The sequence below is a fragment of the Vombatus ursinus genome, unplaced genomic scaffold (genome assembly GCF_900497805.2).
Source record: "Vombatus ursinus unplaced genomic scaffold, bare-nosed wombat genome assembly UNPS02005659.1, whole genome shotgun sequence".
Taxonomy (NCBI): Eukaryota; Metazoa; Chordata; class Mammalia; order Diprotodontia; family Vombatidae; genus Vombatus; species Vombatus ursinus.
This window is the reverse complement of record NW_020945437.1, coordinates 25,063,600-25,076,688: the sequence shown is the minus strand read 5'-3', so window position 1 is coordinate 25,076,688 and position 13,089 is coordinate 25,063,600. Positions and strand designations below refer to the sequence as shown.

The 13,089-nt window shown below is 43.1% G+C and overlaps 1 protein-coding gene across 1 annotated transcript in view; it reads left to right on the top strand.

Annotated features, from left to right (window-relative positions):
- P2RY6 (pyrimidinergic receptor P2Y6) overlaps nucleotides 1-13,089 on the top strand; it is a 104,856-nt gene that overhangs the window by 50,421 nt on the left and 41,346 nt on the right. The gene's annotated exons all lie outside the window — the stretch shown is intronic.

Genomic DNA, 13,089 nt, shown 5'->3' with positions numbered 1-13,089 from the left:
CTCTCTCTCTCTCTCTCTCTCTCTCTCTCTCTCTCTCTCTCTCTCTCCCCCAAACAACACAAGGATCAAATGACCCTGTGAGAGTCTTGTCCCTGTCTAGTCCTCAGCTCAGGAGCTCTTTTCTAGAACAAGTGAGGTAGGAGAAACCCCTCTACTCTAAGTCCCTGTTCTGAGTCTTTGCAATTAATAAAAGTACCAACATCTTTGTTTCTTTAGTGCATTAAGGTTTTTGAAGCACCTTCCTCATGACAATCTTGTGAAGCAGTTGGTAGGAGGAAGCTTATACCCACTTGACAGATGAACAAACTGAGGAAGTAGGAAAGTGCTAAATATGTCAGAGACAGAACTCAAACCTAGGTCCTACTCTCCCTCCAAGACAGTGATTTCCAGTCTATGACACTACCCTTCAGCACAGTAACAACAGCCTCTCAAAAGCTCTTTGCTCAGGCTTTCAAGCATTGGTTTTGTGTTGGGTTTTTTTTTTTTTTTATGAGTTTGCAGACATGAATATTTTGATATACAAGAAAAAAACAACCACCCAAAATGGGATGGTGTATGAAATTGTGAACTTCTATTGTGGTTTGATTTTTTTCAAAGAAAAATGCATATGAAATTTAACATGCTAGTAACCAAACTGTCCTGCTTCTCTGGATCCCCTCACAGCTTCCTTCTGCTCACTTCTGGGCATTTTTCAATGTTTCATTGAAACTCTTCTCTTTTTCTTTTCTTAATTAATTAATTAATTAATTTGTTTAACATGTGTTTTTAAAACTTTGGGTTACAAATTTTCCCCCTTCCTCCCTCCCCACCCACCCTCATTGAAAAGACAAGCATCTCGATACAGGTTATAGATGTGTAGTCATGCAAAACACTTCCATAGTAGTCCTGTTGTGAAAAACTAAGTACATTTCCCTTCATCCTATCCTACCCCCCATTTATTCTATTCTCTCTTTTGACCCTGTCCCTCCTCAGAAGTGTTTGCTTTTGATTATCCCCTCCCCCAATGTGCCCTCCCCTCTATCAAACCTCTGTTCTCTTGTCCCCTTCCCCCCTTATTTTCCTGTAGGGTAAGATAGATTTCTATACCCCATAGTGTATGTTATTCCCTCCTTAAGCCAAATTCTATGAGAATAAGATTCACTTATTCCCTCTCACCTTCCCCCATTTCCCCTCCACTGTAAAAGCCTTTTCTTGTCTGTTTCACGTGAGATATTTTACCTCATTCTACTTCTCCCTTTCTCCTTCTCCCAGTATAATCCTATCTCACCCCTTAATTTTATTTTCCACATATCACCCCTTCATCTTCAACTCACCCTGTGCCCTCTATTTATCTACCTATACATACATATAATTTTTTTCCCTCCCACTACCCTAATACTGACAAAGGACTTATGAGTTACAAATATCATCTTTCCATGCAGGAATGTAAACAGTTCAACCTTAATAAGTCTCTTATGATTTCTCTTTCCTGTTTACCTCTTCCATGTTTCACTTGAGTCTTGTATTTGAAGGTCAAATTTTCTATTCAGCTGTTTTTTTTTCCACAGGAATGCTTGAAAGTCCCCTATTTCATTGAAAGACCATTTTTTACCCTATTTTACTCAGTTTTGTTGAGTAGGTGATTCTAGGTTGTAGTCCTATCTCCTTTGCCCTCCAGAATATCATACTCCATGCCCTCTGGTCCCTTAATGTAGAAGCTGCTAAATCTTGTGTTATCCTGATTGTGTTTCCACAATACTTGAATTGTTTCCTTCTGGCTGCTTGCAATATCTTCTCCTTGACCTGGGAATTCTGGAATTTGGCTACAACATTCGTAGGGGTTTTCCTTTGGGGATCTCTTTCGAGAGGTGATCAGTGGATTCTTTCAATTTCTACTTTGTCCTCTGGTTCTAAAATATCAGGGCAGTTTTCCTGAATAATTTCTTGAAAGATGATGTCTAGGCTCTTTTCTTGATCATGGCTTTCAGATAGTCCAATAATTTTTAAGTTCTCTCTCCTGGATCTATTTTCCAGGTCAGTTGTTTTTCCAATGAGATATTTCACATTCTCCTCTATCTTTTCATTCCTTTGGATTAGTGTTACAGTGCCTTGATTTCTCAAATTGTCACTAGCTTCCAATTTCTCCATTCTAATTTTTAAGGAAGTATTTTCTTCAGTAAGTTGTCAGACTTCCTTTTCCATTTGGCCAGTTTTGCTCTTTAGGGCATTCTTCTCCTCATTGGCTTTTTGGACCTCTTTTGCCATTTGGGTTAGGTTATTTTTTAAGGTGTATTTTCTTCAGTATTTTTTTGAGTCTCCTTTAGTATCACTCTCAGTTTTTCCTCTACTTCTCTTACTCGCTTCTCAAAATCCTTTTTGAGCTCTTCCATGGCCTGGGACCAACTCATATTTTTCTTGGAGGCTTTGTATGTAGGAGCTTTGGCTTTGTTGTCTTCTCGTTGTATGTTTTGATCTTCTTTGTCAGCAAAGTAAGAGAATATAGTCTGACTCTTTTTGCACTGCTTGCTCATGATCTCAGCCAATTACTTGAGTTATAAACTCTTTGTTAAGGTAGGGGTCTGTTTCCAGTGTGGAGAATGTACTGTCCCAAGCTTCAGGGGTTTTGTGCAGCTGTTTTCAGAGATAATTCTAGGGACCTGTAAATGTTCAGTTCTTCCAAGGTGCTATGATCAAGGGTGAGGTGTTTACCCCCTTCCTGGCCTGTGCTCTGGTCTATGAGCACTCTTTTCTGTCTTGGAACTGTGAGGAGGGTTTCCTCTCCACAGCCACTACAAGCTTCACCATGCCAGCACTCCTCCTCACCCCAGGACCGCTACCCAGAACTGTGACCCAGATCCAAGCACAGGCAAAGTAAGAGAATCCTGCACCAGCAGAGAGATCCCTGCAATCCCCCTCTGATCAGCCACTTGATTTCCCCTCAGTCTGTGGGCCAGAAGCTCAGGAGACAGCCACCACCCCAGGGCTGCTCTTGGAGAATGGGGCTGGAACCCCACTGTCCTTCTCTCTCAGCACTGCAGAAACAGACTTTTCCCACTGACCTTCTAAGTTGTCTTTGGTGTTCACGAGTTGAGAAGTCTGGAAACTGCCACAACTGCCCGCAATTCAGTCCTCTGAGGTCTGCTCCAGGGTTGCTGCGCCCTGCGCGCCCACACTGAACTGCGCTCCTCTCCCCACCTGGCGCAATATACCTTTCTGATCAACCATCCAGGCTGTCTTGGGCTAGAAATTTGTTTCACTCTGTCTTTTTGTGAGTTCTGCTGCTTTAGAATTTGTTTAGAGCCATTTTTTACAGATATTTGGAGGGGTTTGGGGGAGAGCTCAAGCATGTCACTGCTTTTACTCCGCCATCTTGGCTCCGCCCTCGAAGTTCTTCTCTTAATTGTCTCTTTCTTTCTTCTTTTGTTCCTTACTTCTTTCCTTTTTTTCTTTCTTTCTTTTTTATTACTCACTACTCCATTTCCAAATAAAAGTCCTCCCTTGTAACAACCTCAGCGAAAGCTCTTGCATCTATCTGTCCCCTCCTCTCTACCCACATGGCCATCACTCTAATTCAGGGCCTCACCACCTCTTCCTTGGACTACTAAAATAGCCTCCTAATGGAACACAGAGCAGTTAGGCGGTACAGTGGATAGAGCGCCAGGGCAAGAGTCAGGAAGGCTCATCTTCATGAGCTCAAATCTGACCTCAGACACTTAATAGCTGTGTGACTGTGGGCAAGTCACTGAACCCTGTTTGCCTCAGTTTTCTACAAAATAAGCTGGAAAAGAAAATAGTAAACCACTCCAGCATCTTGGCCAAGAAAACCTCAAAAGGGGTCATGAAGAATCAGACATGATTGAAAATGACTGCACAGCATAGATTTCCTCCCATCTCTGACATTCTGTGTTCTATATTGCAACATTCAATGCTCTAAAGTGTTTCCGACTGTGAAATTTCATGCACTAAGGTCTCTTCTAGCTCCCACTTTCTATATTCTGGAGTCCCATTCAGTTCTGCCATTCTAGGTTTTCTCTTTTAAGGTCCCTCCCAGATCTGATTTCTTTGTTCTTATATTTTAAGAGTCCTCCCAGCATTGACAGTTCCTAATTTTGTCCTATTCCCAGTCTGCCCTGTGCACAAAGAAACTCAGAGTCATATCCCTTCATCTGTGCACGGGCTATGCTTTATCATTTACAGTTAGCAGTTCCCATTTCCCCAGTGCCTTACAGTTTATTTACACGGCACTTTTCTCACAACACTCCCTGTGAGAGCAGCAATTTAATAGGAATAATTTTCCCAATCTTACAGATGAGGGAACTTCAGAGATAGAAGTAACTTTGCACTAATGGTGTCAGAGCCAAGATTTGAACTAAATTTTCTCCAGCCCCAATTCTCTAAACAACCCCCTTGCTACTCATCAATCCATTTTCTCATTTGAACCATGTGATAGCCCTAAGGATTATTATCCTCATTTTACAGAGGAGGAAACTGAGGTTTAGGGAGATTTGGGGACTTGTTATACCTTGGATCACACAGCAAGTCGATGACAAAGCCAGGAGTAAAACTCACAAACAGCAGGATGGAAGTGCAAAGAGACCAGGACTGAAAGTCAGAGGACCTGAGTTCAAATCCTACCTTGGCTGCAAACCGCCTATGTGACTGACCCTGGGAAAATCACTCTACTTGTCAGTTTCCTCAACTGTACAATGAAGGGGCTAGCCTAGATACCCTCTATGGTCCTTACAGCCTAGGACTTTGGCTGCTGCATCCCATGAGTCTCCACCAAATTTGTCCATTGAGGAAAATCATTAAACCATGAGAGCTGGGGATGAGGAGAATCCTGACAAGTCTTTTAGTGCAAACCCTGCTTCCAGATAAGACTGCCCTTAGCAGGCAGCTGGTGCCACAGTGGTTGGAGCACTGGGCCTGGAGTCAGAAAGACCTGAGTTCAAATCTAGCCTTGGACACTTCCTAGTTGGATGATCACTTAACCAATCTTTTCCTCAGTTTCCTTAACTGTAAAGTGGAGGTAATAATAGCATCTACCTTTCAGAGTTATCAAATGAGATAGTATTTATTAAAAAGTGCCTGGCACATAGTTGGCACTATATAAAGGTTTATTCCCTTCCCTCCCCCTTAGCCTATCCCTGTGAGTCTGTCCCAGGCCCCATCATTCCCTTCTAAGTTTAAGGGGATTTTCCTGGGTCTCCCCTTTAGGATAGCTTCTAACCTTAAAGGATGCTTTGGGGATCTTCTTTGCTATCCTGGCCTGCTCCTACTTGGAAACAATGGTTCTTTAGGGTATAAAACTGAGCCAGCTCTCTGCTGGGAAATATTGTCCCTGTGGGGTTCAGCAAACATGGATCATTTATTAACCCAAGCATGGACCCTGACCTTCTGCAGAGAGTTTGCTGGCATCGCTCTCTCGACCCCACCTCTCCTATACATGTACGTCCCTCTCCCAGGCAGATTTCAAAGGAAAAGTTCCCTCATGTAATAACTAAACTTGGATGATGGAGGCGGGGAGGAGACTCTGTATTTGAGGAAAGGGACTCGACAGATAGTCATGCCATCACACTTGAACAACAGACTCTCAGACACAAGACCTGAGTGCAAATCTCACATCCGATGCTTACTACCTGTGTGACCTTGGATAGGTCACAACCTCCCTTGGCTTTGGTTCCTCATGCAGAAAAATAAGGGGCTTGGACTGGCCAGTCTCTGAGGGCCCATATAGCTCTAAAGCAGAGAATTCATGAAATCTCAAAACTGGAAGAGGCATCTTAGAGGGCTTCTAGTCCCCCTCTGTCCATTTATATTAAGAAGAACCTATTATACACCAACTCAATGCCAAGCCTGGGCCAAGCGGAGTTGGTTTGGGGTGGAGGGTTCAAAGGCAGAAAGGAACTAGTCCCTCCCTTCAAGCAGTGAACATCCTAGGGAGGGATGAGACAGCACTCACCGTGTGCACAGACACATAAATACAAAACATTTGGGGTCTGTTGGTTTGGGGGATTTTTTTTTTTGCCCAGACTTGTGATCCCATAGTAGAGAGCTCTAATGAAGAAATGCTCTCTACCAGCAGCTCCTCTGTGACTCCTAGTTAAAGGGTCGCTTGGATCCACAGGGAGGAGGTAAATGATTTGCCTGAGGTCCTATGACCAGTCTGTGTCAGAGGTAGGATTTGGTGACTCTGAGGCTGGTTGCTCCCTATCCACCACCTCCACACTGCCTCTGAAAATAGAAATTGCATACAAAGTTATTTCAAGGGATGAGGGATCAGAAACACTAAAAACTAGGGAAGGCCAGGAAAAGTCTCATGTAGGAGAGAGCTGGCACATTCATTCTGTGGACAAAGATCTGGATTGGGAGTTAGAGACCGTGGGTCTGAATCCTGGCTCTGCCATTCACTGCTTGGGTGACTTTGGGCCATTCATTTCACTCTCTAGGCCTCAGTTTCTTTCCTTGTCCATAAAATTAATAGAGTAGGACTAGATGGTCTGTAAGACCCATTCTAAGATGAAACTTAAAAGCCTACGGTCCTAGAAGGGAGGCAGGAATTCCAAAAGGGAGCTGAACTAGACGATCCATCAGGAAAAGGGAGGGCATTCCTTGCAAAGGGGACAGGGCAGAGAGGCAGTTAGACGGACTGTCCAATAAAGGAACAGCAAATAGTCCTGGTTAGCTAAAACACAGAGTATGTGAGGGGAAGTAATATGAAGTCAGTCTAAGTGAAAAATGTTAAATGCCAAACAGAGGAGTTTGTGTTTCATTCTGGAGGCAAGGGGAGCCACTAGAGAGTGACATGGTCAGACCTATGCTTTCACAAAATCATTCTGGCCACTGTGGGGAAGATTGATTAGAGAAGGAAGGAACTATTGGTAGGGAAGTCAATTACAAGAATATTGTAAGAGTTCAGTTGAAAGACAGCTAGCTAAGTGGTGCAATGGATAGAGTGCTGGGACTGGAGTCAAGAAGACTCATCTTCCTGAGTTCAAATACGGCCTCAGACACTTAACTGTGTGACCTTGGGCAAGCCACTTCACCCTGTTTGCCTCAGTTTCCTCATCTGTAAAATGAGCTAGAAAAGGAAATGCCAAACCACCCCAGTATCTTTGCCAAGAAAACCCCAAATGGGGTCATGAAGGACTGGACAGACTGAAAACAACTAAACAACAACCATAAGGCTATGAAAGGTTGAATTAGGCTGGTTGTCTTATTAGTAGGAGAAGAGGCCAGAAGTTAAGTAAGACCTCCAGCTAAGACCTCCACTGACGGTGAGCTCATCACCTCCTGAGATAGCCCTGCTTTTGTGTCCCCAGAGCTGATCCCTGGGATCACCCAAAACCATTCTAACGCCTCTTCTATATATCAATCCATTCAAATACTTTGCTCTAGTTATAATTTTCCTCAAGTATTTTCTTCTCCAAGCTAAGCATCCACGGTTCCTTCAAATGACTTTTCCATCACGCGGTTTCTGGGCCCCTCATTATTCCAGTCATGCTTCTCTGGCTACTCTCCATTTTGTCCATGTCCTCCCTCAAATATAGTGCCCATATGTGAACACAAGACTTCAGTCGTAGTCTGGCTGAGGTAGAAAGCAGTGGGCCTATTATCTCCCTTATGCTGGATGCCATGCCACACTTAGTGTCACCTGAAATCAAATTAGCTCTCCTAGCTGTCATGTTATACCATTGACTTACAGGTTGCTTGCAGTCCACTCAAATTCTCAGATCATCTTCACATGAACCTGTTATGTGGTCAAGCAATATCACTCCCATATTGGACATATGAATTTGTTTGTTTTTTAATCCAAATGCAGTAATTTACATTCATACTTATTGGATTTTACCCTCTTAGATTTCACCAGTTGTTATAGGCAGCCTTGATATTTTTTTTTTTACGGAGCCTAAAAGTTAAGCAGTGTTGCCTATCCTTCCCAACTCTGAATCACCAGCAGATATGATGAAAGAACTAACTATATCTTCATTCAAGTGATTGAGATCAGTACAGAGCCAAGGACAGATCCTTGGGCACTTCACTGGAGACCTTTTGGAGCTGCTGTTAATCAATGAATGACTATTCTTTGGGTCGGGTCATTCAATCAGTTCTGAACCCATCTAACTATGCTATCATCTAGACCACATCTCACCATCTTATTCATGAGGTGAGCCGGAGAGCTTTTGCCAAATGCCTTGTTGAAAGCAAACCAACCGTGATGGGGAGCTTTCACTCTCTAAGCTGAATCCATTCCATTGTGAAGTGGCTTTGGTAGTTTGGAAGTTTCTTCCTTATATTGAATTGAAATTGGCCTTTCAGTGGCTTGTGCCCGGTGGAACTACATTTAAAAAGTCTCCTCTTTGCTACAATGGCTTCCCTTAGGAGACTAAAAGAAAGGAATTATGTCCCAATTCCTCTTCAAACTCATCTCCTTTTCAAGCTAAGAATTCTTAGTTGGCTCCATAGAGGTCAAATAACTTGTAAAGTGTCATATAGAGTTGAGAGGAAATGTAAACAGTTTTCCAAGTTGATTGATGTGCAGGTTACATAGATGTCAGAGCTGGAAGGAACCTTAGAACACAGAATGTCAGAGCTGGAGGAAATCTTAGAACATAGAATGTCAGGGTAGAAGAAATCATGGAATGGCAGAGTTGGAAGGTCAGTCGGTCAATCAATATTTATTAAGCTGCCAGGCACTGTGCTAAGTGCTAGGGATGCAAAGAAAGGCAAAAGTAGTCCCTGCTTGCAAGGAGCTCACAATCTAATGGAGGAGATAACATGCAAACAACTACGTACAAAAATGATACTGATATGATAAATTGGAGATAACCAACAAAGGGAAGGCAGAAGCATTATAGGAGACCAAGAAAGGTTTCTAGAGAAGGTGAGATTTGTAGGAAGCCAGGGAAACCAAATGTAGAGATAAGGAGGGAGAGCATTCCAGGCATGGGACAGAGCCACTGAAAATGCCTACAGTCAGGAGATGGAGTGTCTTATGCAAGGATGGCAAGATGGCCAGTGCATGGGGGTGAGCAAAGCGTGAAAAGTCTGAAAAGGTGCGGAAGATCACTTTGACAGCTGCTTGGAGAATGGATTGCACTTGGGAAAGATGTGGCAGAAAGAACAACCAGCAGGTTATTGTAGTAGTCCAGGTATGAGATGATAGGGAACTACATCAAAATTGTGGCAATGTTAAAGGAGGAAAGGAGGAATATCTGAAAGATATTACAAAGATCAAATTGGTGGACCCTGGCAAAAGATTGGACATGAGAGGGGGGATGGTGATGGGAGAGACAAGAGTCAAAGATTGTACCTAGGATTCGAACCTAGGGGACTGGGAGGATAATGGTGCCTTCAACAATAATAGGGAAGTTTAGAGGAAGGGAGAGTTTAGGAGGAAAGATAATAAGCTCAGTTTTACACATGTTGAGTTTAAGGTTTTTCTGGGACATCTAGTTTGAGACGTCCAATAGAACAGTTGAAAATGTGAGAATGGAGGTTGACAGAGAGATAAGTAGATGTAAGTATTATCAGCATAGAGAAGATAAATCTATGGGAAATGATGAGCTCACCAAGTGAAAGAGTATAGAGAAAGAAGAGAAGAGGGCACAGGACAGAGTCCAAGTTTAGTGGGCAAGATCTGGAGGGAGATCCAGCAAAGGAGACTGAGAAAGAGTAGTCTGAAAGGTAGAAGGAGAACCAGGAGAGAATGGTGCCCTGAAAACCTAGAGGAGAATGTCAAGGAGGAGACAGTTCTGCCTGCTCCATAGGGCCTAAGTGAATATAGAATTATTCAGGGAGATGAAATAGTTTTGGAATTTAAACACACTATTCACAAGTGGGAGGGAAGGGGGAGGGGTACCACCCCTGGTGGGAATGTCCCTGTGTTTACATGGTCCGTCTCACTCAGCCTCTCGTCAGTCGACAGAGAGGACTCTGGCCTGGTGAGCAGGACTGATTGGTCCCTTTCCAGCTCTTCCTCAGGGACAGTATAGCCCAAGGTCAATGGTTGCAGCAACCTGGAGGACACTGAGGAAAGAGGTAAGCCTTAAGCGAACCCAGGAGGGGACAGGGATCCTGGAAAGAGGACTGAGGGCAGACTCCACTTTGTGTACTCTTGAACCCAGAAGGGGAAGGCTCTCTGGGAAGTGTCTGTGAGCCCATGGGCAAGCAGGTAACTCTGAGCTGAGGGGTGGGGGATCAGAGGATGGACAAAGTGGGACCCTTATCTCCCCTGGGGCCTGAGAGGAAAGAGGATAGTCTGCGTGCTGTCGCCATTACAGGAATAAGTCATTGGCATTTAAAGACCTCCATAACTTGTCCCTAGATTACTTCTCCACAATTATTTCCTATTATTCTCCTTTGCATACTTCTCCACTCTAATTAAATCGGCCTGCTAGTTGTATCGTGACATTCCATCTTCTGTCTCTATTTGTTGTTGGTCAGTTGAGTCCAAATTTTCGCGACCTATTTGGGGTTTTCTTAGCAAAGAGACTGGATTGATTTGCCATTTCCTTCTCCAGCTCATTTTACAGATGAGGAAACTGAGGTAAACAGGGTTAAATAAGTCGCCCAGGGTCACACAGCTAGTGTCAGGCCGGATTTGAAATTTTGAAGACTACTGAATCTCCCTGATTCCAAGCCCAATGCTCTACCCACTGTGACACCTAGCTGTGCCCTCTCTCTGTACCTGTACCTTCATCCTGACGGTTTCAGGGTGTCTGAAATGTTCTCCCTCCTCATCTCAAATTACTTTGTATTTTTATATCCCAACCCCCACCCCTCTCCAGTAGAATGTAAGCTCCTGGAGGGCAAGGACTTTTTAAAATTTTTATTCTTTGTATCCCTAGGGCATAGTAGAATGCCTTGCACTGAAGAGGAATGGTTTCAGCCTGGCTTCTAAGGAAAAAAGGAGGGAAGTAGCATGATTTGTTAATCTTTTCAGCCAGATGAATTAGGACAAATTATTCTGTGTTGAAGAAATAAGGAAGGAGGATGGTTTGTATAGGGATGTATTTACTGTCGTTCCCTTAGGATAAATAAAGAAGGGGTATAGTTTATACCACAGAAATAAGAAAGATTATTCATGTTGCAGATATAAGGAAAGGTGGTGGTTTATGTTGAATAAATAAGGAAGTAGAATGGTTTGTGGTCAAATCAGCAAACATTTATTAAACATTTGCCTGGTGCTATGCTAAGCACTGGGAATGCAAATGGAAGCAGAAATAAAGAACCTGCCCTCAAGGAGTTTATAGTCTGATACAGGAAGACAATCCATGTATAAGGAGCTGAAAAAGGGTACAGAGTTTGGGATATCTGAAGGGAGAGGAAGAGATGAAGGTACCCAGACAGAGGGCACTGAGAACAAATCCAGGAGAGTCAGGAATGAAGACACTCATCTGAATGGATTGAGATTGTGTTGAAGAAATAAGGAGGGGGTGTTTTATGCTAAACAAATTAATAAGAAAAAAATTTTTTTTACAGAACAAGTGAGAAGATTGTTGAATAAATAAGAAAGGGAGACAGTTTCTCAGTGGTTCCCTTTGGAAAAATAAGAAAGGGGGATGGTTTGTGCTGGAAAAATAAATAATGGGGATTATTTGTGTTACAGAAATAAGAAAGAGGGATGGTTTGTATTGCAGAAATAAGGAAGCAAGATTGTGTTGAATAATAAGTAAGGGGAATGGTTTGTATTTAAGAATAAGGAAGTGTAATTGTATTAATGAAATAAGGAAGGGAGATGGTTTCCATTTTAAAATAAGGAAGTGAGATTGTGTTGAAGAAATAAAGAAAAAGGGATGGTTTCTCTGTGGTTCTCTTTGGAGAAATAAATAGGGGGGATGATTTCTGTGATGCATCCATGGAAGGAAGTAGGATGTGCATTTGTTCAAATGGAGGAATAAGGAGCAGGGATAGTTTGTAGTGCAGAAATAAGAAAGTGGAATGGATTTTCATCATTTCCTTTGAAGAAATGACTGGTACCATGCTATTTGGTAGGTCTGCTAAGAAGTAGTGGGATAGTTTATAGCTCTCCCAGGAGGAGGTGGAATACCCTCCTGGCCTCCTCCCTCCTCCAGTTTCAGCACAGATTCCTATCCCATGAATTTCCCAGGGATATAAATCTCCTGTGTCCAGTGCAAGTTTTCCTAGATGCATAGATAAATAGCCATAGGGTAGATGTATGGACAAATGAACTGAAATATTGATAAAATAGGATTAGTTGTACATTGCATGTATCCATCCAGGGCATCTAGAAGACAGAGAGCCACAGAAGCCCCCCAGCCAAAGTAGGGTGCATCCAGGAAGACTTCATAGAGTAAATGGCATTCAGGAAGGATTTTAAAAATGGAAGAGAGGTGTCCAGGTAGAAAACTCGGGTTCTCAGCCTTATCTGCCTATTGCAAACTTTCTGGTCCTCTGTGGGGCCTCTGGACCCTTTCAGGGGCATCCAGGAAGGTTTCCACTATATCAACTAACACATATTAAAAATCCAGCGAACCTTTATTAAATACCAAATACATGCAGGGACATGTGTTGGGCCCTGGGGACACAGTGATGAAAAAATAGTATGGTCCTGGCCCTCTAGAGCTTTATGATTAAGGAAAGGCAGAATCCTACAGGGAGAAGTAGTGGTAAGCAGGCTGGACTTGAACTCTGGACGCCCAGGTTCAATTCCTTGTTCAGATACCGGGTAGCTACATGATGTGACCCTGAGCAGGTCACTTTACTTTGCTAAAAGCCTGTCTCCTTCATTTCTCCAATAGAAAAGTAAAAGTAACTGCTGCTGAATTCACAGGGTTATAGAGAAACCATAGAACTTGAGAGACCTGGGTTGGCTTCCCAGCTGTGCCACGTACTAGCTGAGTTTTGGCATATCACCCTTTTTTCTGAGCCTCAATTTCCCCATCTGTGAAATGTGTATGATACTGTCTCCCCTCCACCCCTTAGGTAGTGCGTAATATAGGAGATAGAGGGCCAACTTTGGAGTCTGCAAGGGCTGGGTTCAAACCTTGCCTATGACAAGTACTGATTGTGTGACCCTGGGTATAGCTAACCTCTCAATTCCCCAGGCTTTAAGACTATGAGTTACAGATGAGCTGTTAAACTGTG